Source organism: Pollicipes pollicipes, unplaced genomic scaffold (genome assembly GCF_011947565.3).
Source record: "Pollicipes pollicipes isolate AB1234 unplaced genomic scaffold, Ppol_2.1 Scaffold_4740;HRSCAF=5597_pilon_pilon_pilon, whole genome shotgun sequence".
In the NCBI taxonomy this organism is placed as follows: domain Eukaryota; kingdom Metazoa; phylum Arthropoda; class Thecostraca; order Pollicipedomorpha; family Pollicipedidae; genus Pollicipes; species Pollicipes pollicipes.
Window position 1 is genome coordinate 22,017,331 of NW_023596545.1, and position 11,962 is coordinate 22,029,292.

General features: G+C 49.4%; 1 protein-coding gene across 1 annotated transcript in view; it reads right to left on the reverse strand.

Moving 5' to 3' along the window:
• The window catches only part of LOC119098830 (PDF receptor), a 115,816-nt gene extending 104,144 nt beyond the window's left edge, over nt 1–11,672 (reverse strand). Inside the window, exon 1 of the transcript XR_005094292.1 lies at nt 11,607–11,672. The gene's annotated coding sequence lies outside the window, so the exon portion shown is untranslated. The remainder of the gene's footprint in view (nt 1–11,606) is intronic.
• Between the last annotated feature and the right edge of the window lie 290 nt (nt 11,673–11,962).

Genomic DNA, 11,962 nt, shown 5'->3' on the forward strand with positions numbered 1-11,962 from the left:
AAACACAGCTGTTTGTGTCACCTAGCCATCAGTCCATATCAGCCCAATGCTGTTGTTTTAACCCAGTATTTTAACCCTGGCATGTCAATAAAGCAAATAACTGCATTCTGACTTGCCAGTCCATGCCAAGTCTGAATGGTAATGCTGCCCTCAGGTACTGATGCTGCATTTGATGGGGAAAGACCACATAATTACACAATTTTTGCCACTAACGATGGAGCATTCATGAGTCATTTCTGTAGCTTAGCTCACTGTTACAAGCTGCTCATAAATGCATTAGTGTGGGAGTAGGTAATGTGTTTCCTGGGCTGCGCAAAGTAGATGACATGATGCTGGGTGGCCCATCTGATCAGAGTGTGGTTTGTTTGTGTGTGTCATTGGCCAATACAAGATTACCAGTTCACTTCCTTGCCATTCTTCATTGAATACCCGTGATCAAAGAAACTGTTTCCAGCAGAGATATATACTGGAATATCTGTAAATCGGTTTTTCCTGTTTTGTGCAAACTTCCGTGATCGTGCTCCTTGCAATGCACAATGTTCACATGTCTCAGGTCCACTAGCAAAAATTGTCATATGGCACTACCTATGGGACAGATTTGGCAGTGCTGACTACGCAACTTTTGCGTTTCAGGTGCTATGGCTTGTGCTGTGGCTAAAAAGCCTGAGTCCCGTATAGATCGTTTTTCCAACGGAGTCCATCTTCCTCCTCCCCTCAAAGCCGTCTCGCGCTCACCATGGCTCGTGACATTCGCCATCCATACGCAGAGTACCGGCATTTTGTTGTTTTTTGCGTTCAGTTCGCCTCAAAAGCGCAGTTTTCACCCATAATCCGTTCCTTGATTCGAACTAAGCGGGATCGAACTATCGACCGTTAATCCGACGTAAAGCCGGTTTCGCCCATGTAAGCGCACCTCGGCGAGAGGTTTAACGTCGCATGATCCGTTCCTATCTTAATTCGAATTACCCTCGGTTGCCCATGTAAACCGGGCGAATGTCTCGCGCTTCTCATGGAACGCCCGACTCACATTCGTCGGTCCTCCGTCGGTAGCGCCGCTCACGGTTCTCCGGTGACCAGCTCCACCCAGCCTGCGCACGGCCAGAACCTGAGCCCGGCACCGAGACCCCGGGCCGCAGACACGGACCGGGGCGGAGCAGCGGGGCCGGAGCCGCCGCTGCCCCGCGGTGCGACGGCGCGAGTAGAGCTCCACACCTCTCCACGACCGGGAGAGGATTTGTGGGCGGATTGGCATCAGTCAGGCGCGGTGATCGGGATGCCTCGGAAGATGTTAGCCGTAGGAGTCAGCTGTTCGGCGGGAGCGGAGGTGGGCTCGTTCATTGCGAAAGATGGGATGGGTGAAGGTGATCTTCGGTGAGGATAGCGCCCTCGCAGCAGCCACGGAGCCCGTCTTATAGAAGTCCAGTGTCTCCTCCTGGCTTTGGTCGATCGCATGCCATGTGACTCATACATATATACTTGCGCGCGCGCGCGCGCGCGCGCACACACACACACACACACACACACACACACACACACACACACACACACACACACACACACACACACACACACACACACACACACACACACACACACACAGATATATATATATATATATATATATATATATATATATGTATGTATACATCAAGTCGCATGTATAGAACATCTTAGGACAGAAGCAAGCGGTAAAAAATTATGGCAAGGCCAGCAGTTGCATCACTTATGTAATTGCCTACGTTTCGATACGTTGCTTATCATCATCAGGACAAGGGTACACTGGTACAAACGTACAATGAAATATGAATATATCTAACCGGCACTGAAAAACGTGGCAACAGCTTCATTTAATGCAATTTGATTCGACCTCTCTGTGCGTAAACAGGAAACCTTGAAAAATACAGAAATCACGCGACGAAAGATCTTTTTTGTTCCGTGAAAAAAAAAATGTTGCCCAATACCTTGCAAAGGATGGACAGACCCCATGATATTTAATGGCGATTTGTCTCGTAAATTTCAAGTGATTCCAAAATGCTCATGCCAATAGAGTTGCTGCGTCACAAAGTTTTCAACGTTTCAGTGTCACGCGCAAATGAATGAACTCGGACGGGTGAAGGGTTCAGGTCAAAAGAAATGCAACCTGTTCGGTCAGCTCTGGTTCACTGGTCTTGGATTGAGCTTTTCTCATCTACTCCCGAAGCATTTAAGCCATCTGCTGCGAAAACAGCTATTTACCGAGTTTCTCCGAGTTTTTCCTTCAGCTTCCAACTACAGGCCAATTTGTTCCGTACTTGATCTCATATAATACGTCACATAATTCTCTAATTATTCTCATAATTCTTTCCGGGAAACGTCTTCCCACTTTCGATCATTGTTAGTTAAATAAATACTTTTTGGCATGCAAAATATGCGAAAGCGCCCGATTTTCATGAAATGCTAAAACTCAACAAATATTTTGTGTTGCTCTATTTTAGGAGGCAGTAGATACAAGTGAAAACGAATTTTAGAAGCCTTCTTTTAGGCTTATGTCGTCTGCTGTCCCAAATGGTCATATAACCAAATTTTTTCTAATGTTAGCTCTTCCATCAAATTAAGGTACGAACTTCCCAAAAGCTCTGTCTCTGCAGTTACTTATAAATGCCGCTGCACTTCGTGTGGGGCATCTGACGTGGTTTCAATCATTCGTGGCTTGCTCTGCAGAGCACAGCAACTTTTGGTGGTGTGAAGGTGTGACCGCACAGGTTACACTCTTTTCAAATTGAACCCTTCGCCCATCCATGACCCTTTATCAACGCGTAACACTACTTAAACATTGAAAACTTCCTTACATTAGGCCATTGAAGTAGTTCTCTTGGTCTTAGGATTTTAAAATCATTTAATATTTAAGAAAAAACTGTTATTGTATATCACGAGGTCTGCATGGTCTTTGCAAACTGTAAGATAGCCGTTTTCATAGGAAGTCAAAAGATGTATTTTGTCGGATGACTTTGCATCTTCAAGCTGTCCTGTTTACGCACAGGGAGATCGTGTTGATTGTCTTAACCGTGGTCGTTGCCATGCCTAGCGATGTCGGTTAAATGTACTTGTTTTGCAATCAGCCTTTGTACCATTGTACCCTTTATCCTGATGATGATAGGCGATGCAACGAAACGTCAGCAATCACATAAATGATAGCGACTGCTGTGCTAATAGGAAGGGCAGCTGCTACTATTATGTATGTGATTGTTGACGTTTCGATATATAACCTATCATCATCAGGACAAGGGAATGTATATGCATATTTATATGTGTATTAAGATACATTGATTTTAATATATTTATATTGATATATTTACATATTTCCTTACATATATACATATATACGTTGATGTTTAAGATTTTTTACTTGACTATGCCTTTTATTTTCTTTTAATTTGACAAATTTTCTCTCCCGCCTGTAGCCAGAACACCCTTGCACAACTCGCTTCTAACTTCAGTCGTTACATTGCGTCACTCCGCATTGTTAATAGGTGTTGACAGCTTGATGCCCTCATGGGTATCTAAGCAAACCATCACCCATCGCACATTTTTTATTTACACTTAGGCTGCTCCTCCTGCTCCAGGCGTAAGCTTCGACACCTTTGTGCATGCTCGTAACCACCCGCAGTGAAATCGATCCAGCGACTTGGGGGACCGGCGGGCAATATCAGGGGCTGCTGTCGCACAACACTGCGCCCCCTGGTGCTGCATGTCCTGCTACCACCCGCACATTTCTGAAGAAACCTAGCCGTGTGCTGACACGTCGTCCATCCTATGTGTCAGCCATCACGGCAGCAATAAAGAGCCTCTCCCCACGCCCGGTGGGCTCGTGAAAGAGCCCCGCCGCCGCCATATCACACGTCGGCAATCACTCAGCTATCAGATCGCCTTGGGCGTTTAAGCGGCACGCTCTGAGCGCGGCGACCGTGTACCATTGTTTGCGCGGCGCGTATCACGCCCACAGAGGAGCCGCGGCATTTGCGGCACGCGCACACAAACGCCGTCACTCGCTATCCGACTTTTCGCAAAAACAAGATCTAAGAGCTGGCCGCGAGCGACGCCGCAGCCTCGGCTGATGAGCGGGGTTGGACGCTACGCCCGACCCGCCAGCGGGGTCCCGGTCGTGCCGCGGCTGACCCGGCGCCGGCAGGGCAGGCGTGCGGCGGCCTCCGCTGGCCGGGCTCGCCGCTCATCGACCGGTTTTGCCGCGTGGGAGCGCCGTGCCCGGCCCGGCGCGATTTAGCAGGTTAACGCTCGCAGTGCCGAATTAGCTGTGATCGCGGCGATCGCGGAGAGAGGAGCCCGTCGGAGGCCGAGCTGCTGTGCCTGGTCCGCCGCGACCTGCTCCCCCCCCCCGCCCCCTTCTCTGCAGGTCAGGCGAAGCAAGCATTGGAACGAGCTGCGGCCAGGCTTCACATGATCGAGGGCGTCATAGCTGTGTGGTGTTTTGATCCCCTCAGCCCGGCTGTGAAGGACTGCATTGGGCTGTTTTGTTTTGAACAGATGGTGCTGTTGACCAAAATGCCGGCAAACGCGCACCATTGCAGCGCATAGCTGCCAAAGTGAACAGCGCTTTAGGACGCGACTCGCAGCTCGTCGCTGTGGTTGGCTGGTCGTGATGACTGTGGTTGGCTGGTCGTGATGACTGTGGTTGGCTGGTCGTGATGACTGTGGTTGGCTGGTCGTGATGACTGTGGTTGGCTGGTCGTGATAACTGTGGACTGGCTGGTCGTGATGACTGTGGTTGGCTGGTCGTGATGACTGTGGTTGGCTGCTCGTAATGACTGTGGTTGGCTGGTCGTAATGACTGTGGTTGGCTGGTCGTGATGACTTTGGGTGGCTGGGACTGTGGTGGCTGGTCGTAGTGACTGTGGTTGGCTGGGCCCGTATTTTTCGAGGTGACTCCAGCTGCCAGCATTAGTGGTCGGTAGGTGGGCACCGAATCGCGCCGCTTTTGCTCTTTACCCGACGATTTCGCCCTTGCGACAAATAGATACCCACAAAGTTCAGCGCTCTGAACTTCTACCTAGCATGCCTTGTCGATTGATTGCGTCCGTTTCGGATAGCTCAACAACTTTGAGCCAGCAACCTTGTGCCGGCGTTTTCAGGTTTGCCCGGCGCGTCGATGACGTCTTAAGTGTGTTTTTAAGACTTAATCAATTTTTTAAATGTGTGTATTTCTGGGGTCAGAGCTCTCGCTAAGTAATGCTTGTTGTGTGAACCCCGACCCTACCATCCGATCGCGCCATTCCAGTTCAATGACAAAACTTGACGGCGAAAGTTAACCGTACTGCAATACTGGGCACGATCCGTCTCTGACGTCACCTGACATTTAGCACTGCCACTGCCACCGACCGCAGTCGATACCTGTTAAGACCAAATAGCCAGCACCTGAATCGGCTCGAACCTACGCCGCCCCGGGTGGGCGTGTCCGATGGCAGACGCTCTCACCAACTGAGCCAACGGGACGGTCAAAAGTGTTTTTAGCAGGCTTCTGCGAAATTCGCGAGGCTCTACAGAGTGTCGCATGCTACGCAGGTCATTAGTGTGATTGAGACGTCGGTACGGGCTGTTGGGCTGGGACGTTGGGCATCCAAAGAGCTCCTCACCTAGTGCGACAGGAAGCGGGCCAGCGTTATCTCGCAACAATTCCCCGACGCCGAGCATGAGCGTCTTCTTGAACGTCTCGCATCCCGCTACGGGCTCACAACACGAGAACGCTTGTTGGAAAATGATAGAGTTCGCCGCTGAAGTAACGCCATCAGCTGATGGAATGCGTTAACCCCTGGAGTGCATTCAAGAGCCCGATCTGGGCAGCAATCACCGCAGATATGGGAGTGCTCAACATCCGCCAGAGTCGTGTAATGCAAGAAACTACATAGTGAAACACAAACGAACATCGGGAGAAATCTTCTTCCCAATTTGTTCCAGAATCCCGAGCGCGGTATAGCTCTGACCAAGGTGCCAGAGTTGGTGGCATACCGTGGATCGCATGGCGCGGGACACGACGGCTTAGCTCTGGCCAAGGTGCCAGAGTTGGTGGCATACCGTGGATCGCAGGGCGCGGGACACGACGGCTTAGCTCCGGCCAAGGTGCCAGAGTTGGTGGCATACCATGGATCGCATGGCGCGGGACACGACGGCTTAGCTCTGGCCAAGGTGCCAGAGTTGGTGGCATACCATGGATCGCATGGCGCGGGACACGACGGCTTAGCTCCGGCCAAGGTGCCAGGGTTAGCCGCATCCCGCGAATCGCAGGGCGCAGGACACCACGACTTAATTGTGGCCAAGGTGCCGAGGTTAGCCGCATCCCGCGAACCGCAGGGCGCGGGACATGACGGCTTAGCTCTGGCCAAGGTGCCAAGGTTAGCCGCATCCCGCGAACCGCAGGGCATGGGGCACTTCTAAATTCGATTCATATGGCTCACTGACACGACATTGTTTGAAATCACTGGCTTGCGATTCAGCTCGTGAAATTTACGAACAATACGACTCAGCTCATGACTCAAAGCGGCATTTTTTAACGAGACGACTCACCTGGCGGCTCACCCTGAAGTGATTGGTTCGTGGGTAAATCCACGATTTAGCCCAGGTCAGACACAAGTCTGCTGACCACTATGGTACCAGACAGTATGAGTTTACACCATTCGATAACAATTATTCGTTCAAATAAAGTTGCATTTAGCTGTTGGTTGTGGTGAGGTCATGACCTTTGAAACAATACTGGCTCATGTCAGCCATTTTGATACAAGATATAAGTTAAAGGGTTGACTTGACATCGGCTAACATGGGACATATGCGGCATGGAGCTCAGTTAACCTCGAAAATGTCACTGATATAAAAAATTTTCTCATTGCGGTAGCTCTATGGTGTGAAGCTGTTAAAAAAGACGTACTGATGCACGTTGTGCAAAGCGTCTGGCGCAAAAAAACGACCAACGGGACGTTGATTTCGTAAGATTTGCCCCGTGCAAATGGTTGAACCGGGGCTACGTATTGAGTAACCGATCTGTTAAAACCTTACCATTGTCAACAAACAGGACAACCATTGCGATACTCAGTTTGCAATCACTGCGTAACTTTTCCAAAACGGACCGGTGTAGTGGCGAGCAGTACGATGTTTCCAGTTTGACACGGGGACCAAGGTTAACGGACAGCGCACCATGAGCTGTTGGCACGTCCAACATGTTTCCATAGACGGACCACATCCTTACGTTTCAGATATTGAAACAGACGGCATGAAATACGTTTTTATGTGAATATGTATATCATATGTATATCATCCAATTTCCATTTCCATTCCGCCTCCATGGTCTCGGGGAAAGATGCTGGGCTCAATACAGCGGTTCTGGGCACAAGTCCCAGAGTGGGCCCATTGTTTGACCCGACTGAAATGGTAAGGTCAGCTGGCAACTGGCCAACAGGGGTCAACCCGGGCTTGGGGCGGCTGTGCCGCAGTATTGTGTGGCACGTTAAACCCTCCACATTCCGGTCTGGCGAAAGAATGTCGGAAAGACTATCTGTTGAGCTGGACGGTGCGGCTTGGCTGGTGGGTTCAGGGTACACGCAACAGGCTAGGCTTAGTAGGTACTATGAACCCAGTCACCCATGCAAAACCATACGTAATAAATATATATATATATATATATATATATATATATATATATATAATTAAAAAAACGGATCGCGAGTTTTACGATCATTTGCACGACACGATGCAAACATCTTTGCGGGCTGCTTCCCATTTTGTGTCACGATGAACAAGCTTAACATCAAGCCGGCCGGACAACGTATGAATGAGCCTCCCTAACAGACGTGGTTTATGGTAAACGTTTGTTCCAGCCTCACAGCGTGTGTTTGTTTATGGTGATGGGCATTGTGGTGACGTACCGTAAACATCATGTCACGTACGCCGCCCGCGCATGTGAGCCTAGCCCTGCCATGAGCCGCCAACACATCTGCCCCAGGCACTCCACACATGGTGTTACTCGTCAGATGCGCACGATGCGTCAAGGAGAGGAGCGAGGTATCCTGCTGTGGGTGGACATCAGCCACGTGCTCTGTCAGGCAATACAAATGAGATGTAACGGCATTCACTGTCCCTGCCGTTGGCGGCTTTAGACACGTAAACCATAAAAGATTGCATAATAGCTTAATCGGCTTATGCTATTCTGTTATCTTTCAACGTTTAAGTCCAAAATATTCTACTATGCTAACTTAAACATATGCCAACTAAAAATATACTCAAATATTTAGCCATTTCAGTTCCTACTTTTCAACACCCGACACACGTTGTCCCACTAAAGGCGAATCGCATCAAATACAGCTAAGTCGAAAGGTCTCAATGACCCATTTAGAATGTCACATTAAAAAGCCCGTTACTGAAGCCAATTACATCAGGGTTTCAGCCGATTATTGATAAAAGTCTTCAGATATGCCCTGCCGGAACGCTTTGTCAAGTTACGCCCCATGGCGGTGCATATATTCACCTTCGGAAGAAAATTACGAACCTGCAGTGACTAGGGCATTTGAGATCCGAATAGTGTTGTCCTGCTGTCAAGACATCCACTTTAAGGATAGCGTTTGTTCAAGTGTGTTTCATTTACGCGCATATATCTATTATGCGTTCCCCTAGTCGGATCTTCGTCCTCCGGACACGTGCATCTCCAAGGCCTCCAAACCGATCTCAAATGGCGCGTCTCGTTGCTCCCGCAGCGCATATCCCCGGGAAAGTTATAGGAATCTTCCATGCTGCGTTCTTCTGTGCACACTCTTTCCGCAGTATCTTCTCTCTGTCACCCGTCTTATTTGTGAATACCATTTCTTTCGGCTTCACCCAGATCATTCGTAACCATGAACACTGCCCGGTACGGTCAGCATTCTCCCCAAAACGTCTCAGAGATAGCGTTGTATTTTTATTAGCCAGCAGCTTCTAGTGTTTCAAGGACTGGTTATCATCAAAATTAGCACTCTCACTGCCAATTAGCACCAATGTAAACCGCAAAAGTGTTGTCATTTTCCCAAGAGTGCCAACAGAAACATTGCTTCATGGGCTGGTTTGCATCGTAGGATGCATAACAATGTATTTGTCTTCTCTTCCGCCTTCCATTTTCTTCAAAAACAAGAAAAACGATGGAGATATTACTTATCCAAAATATTTACCTGTTCATCCAGCGTTATGCATAAGGAGATCAGAAAACATGATGTCATGCACCCGCAGCCAAAAGTGGTCAAATGTTCTTTCAAAGACATGCAAAGAATTCCTTTGGCAGCCTTATGACTCAAAAGAACGCATTACGGCCTGATCTTGTTCCTTTGACTTCGGAATCGCCAGCAGCAAAATTACAGTAAAATAATAAACTTATGGATTTGGGATTTGGCTCGACGCAGTATGACTCTAAGCTATCAATACTGCACCGCACCACTGTGCCAGCGTCCGATAGAGATACCACCTTTTCGCGCCGCAAATATTTCAGAAAACCGGCTGGAGAGGACTGTTACATGATACCAAAATATAACCCGTAGTGTATTTTTGCGCCTTTGGAGTAAACGGTTACGTCGTCCACTATGGACGAACTGGTGCTCCTCGCACACTAACGGGAAGTTTAGAGCGGCTCCGGTTTCCAAAAAGTAATCACGCTAGAAACGAGCGGGGGACAGAGTCACAGAGTTGGCGTCCGTAACATAGTAATGCACAACGCAATAGTGTGCTAAGTTAAATAACCTGATGATACGAAACATGTGATAGCACAAAAGCGGATAAAACTTGTGATAACTGAGCGCAACATGTTATGCTACGCATCACTGTTACGTTCTGTACACAGAATGCAAGGTTAATTGTTGTTGTTTATGAACAGATATGCGGACGCCATGTGACCTGGCAGCAAGAGCGTCTGTGATATCATACCATCGTAGCTGCCACTGGTGAGCTTGCGCAGAGTCAATACGTTGGAATGCAATTGTTCTGTTTTGAATTTTGCATGCGACATAAATAAGATACCATTGTCAATGGAGACGGCGTGAACAAGTGGACATAATTAGTAGTGGACATAATTAGTAGTGGACATAATTAGTTGTCTTAATTCCTTCCACTTTTAATTATATTCACCGTGTTATATCGTATCACGGGAATACAATTATCAGGTTTAAGTCTTTCAAACTTGCCGTGCATATATCGTAAATAAATCGCGTTGCAAGCAATACAAGGGACAAATAATTGTCATGCATGATACATAAGCAGTTCAATAACAAATCATGCGGCGCAAGGGCCGCAGCTCCACGTTTGGCTTCATGACCAGACAACCTTCAGCTGGCCTGTGACATTTCGTTTGCGCTCTCTATCCTTTCTCATCTCTTATAACCGGCACAAAGTTTCAATGCTTCATGTTTGGTAGAAAGCGTGGCATTGAGCCAATAAAAAAATGCAAATGGACAACGATTCTTATGTGATATTTTCCAGGAAGAATGTCATCTCACCTGTATGAGACACATAAGTGGCACTAAGAAGCAAGCACTGAGTAAAATGCTAACACAACCTATCTATCCCTTGTACCAAGACGTCAAATTACGCTACGGCTGGGTACCCCCGAACAAAAAGAATACTTCGATGACACGAACATAGGCATAAATGGACGAGAAGTAGGCAACAGCGTTTGCTAAGTGACTGTGCATGACTGATTTCGGCCCTTGGGTACGTACGACTTCTCAGCTATGGTCTTCCAGATTGTCAGATAAATGAACAGAGCGTTGGCATCTGTATAGTAGATCTTCAGTCATCTGGACTTTTTTACAGAAATTCACAGTAACAGCTGTTTCCGTACAGCTCGTGACTGAATGGTCGTAAGCACACGCTGATCATTTGACATTACGTCGCATGATTATCCTCGGCAACCGAAAGAAAACATTGACCAACTCGCGTCATACCCAAAAAGTCTGTGTGTACAAGCTTACCCATATCAGGTCAGGACCTTTCATTTAAATATGCGACAGCGTGAACGGCAATATTCATAATGGGGTCACACGGCCACAATTCCAACGCTGCTCGCGTCGGCTTCGCTGCAGTCCAACCCGTAGCACTTTTCGTATTCCTGCCGGGCCGTGTCTCCTTCAAAAAATATCGTGACCGCACTGCTACTGCGCCGTGACTTATGCGTTTCAACCGCGAGTGCGCCGCTTTAAAGCCACGTTGACTATTTGCCTGAAGGATTGCCAGCAGTTCATCTACCTGACAAAAGGGAGCTACCCTGTCATCGTCGTTATATCACGAAATAAATGGTGGGCCCATCGCGCAGACACGCGCGAAAACAACTGCAGCGGGGCCCTGAGTCTAGACGAAAATACTCTAAAACCGGTAGCTGACACGCAGTAGCCGTGTGATGACGGCACATACCACCAAACAGCTCTGCGTTCCAGCATCAGCGCGGCCACGAACCCCACTGTAACCCGGTACCGTGATACGCTAACCGATTTTCGATGTAGATAAGCCGTCAAGGAGAGGCCGCTGATCGCCAGACCGAGCCTCAGCCGTTCAGGGCAGGGTTCCAGGGCCCGGCGCGAGCGGGTGCGGTCCGGCGCCACTAACTCACTAACCTCGGGTCAGCAGAAGTGAAGGTGAGAGGCGCACGGGGCGCGGCGACGGCCGGAAGTCCGGCCGGTCAGCGGCGGCGCATGGCGCGCACGGCCCCCTCGCGAGCCGACCGTGCGGCGGCCTACGACGCCGACCAGCCAGCGACGACGGGCCGGCGGGCGCTCACAGCCGGAGGCCGCCACTGACGCGTCGCCGCCGACGCCGCGCCGACGCCGCGCACCGTCGAGGGCACCGCGCAATGGCCGGCCACCGATGGAGCGGCGCGAGGTCGGCGGCGGCGGCGCCTCGACCTGCACGGCCGCGGCTATCACGCCTGACAGCTGCGGCGTCACGCACGGCACTTTGGCGGCGCGGTGCA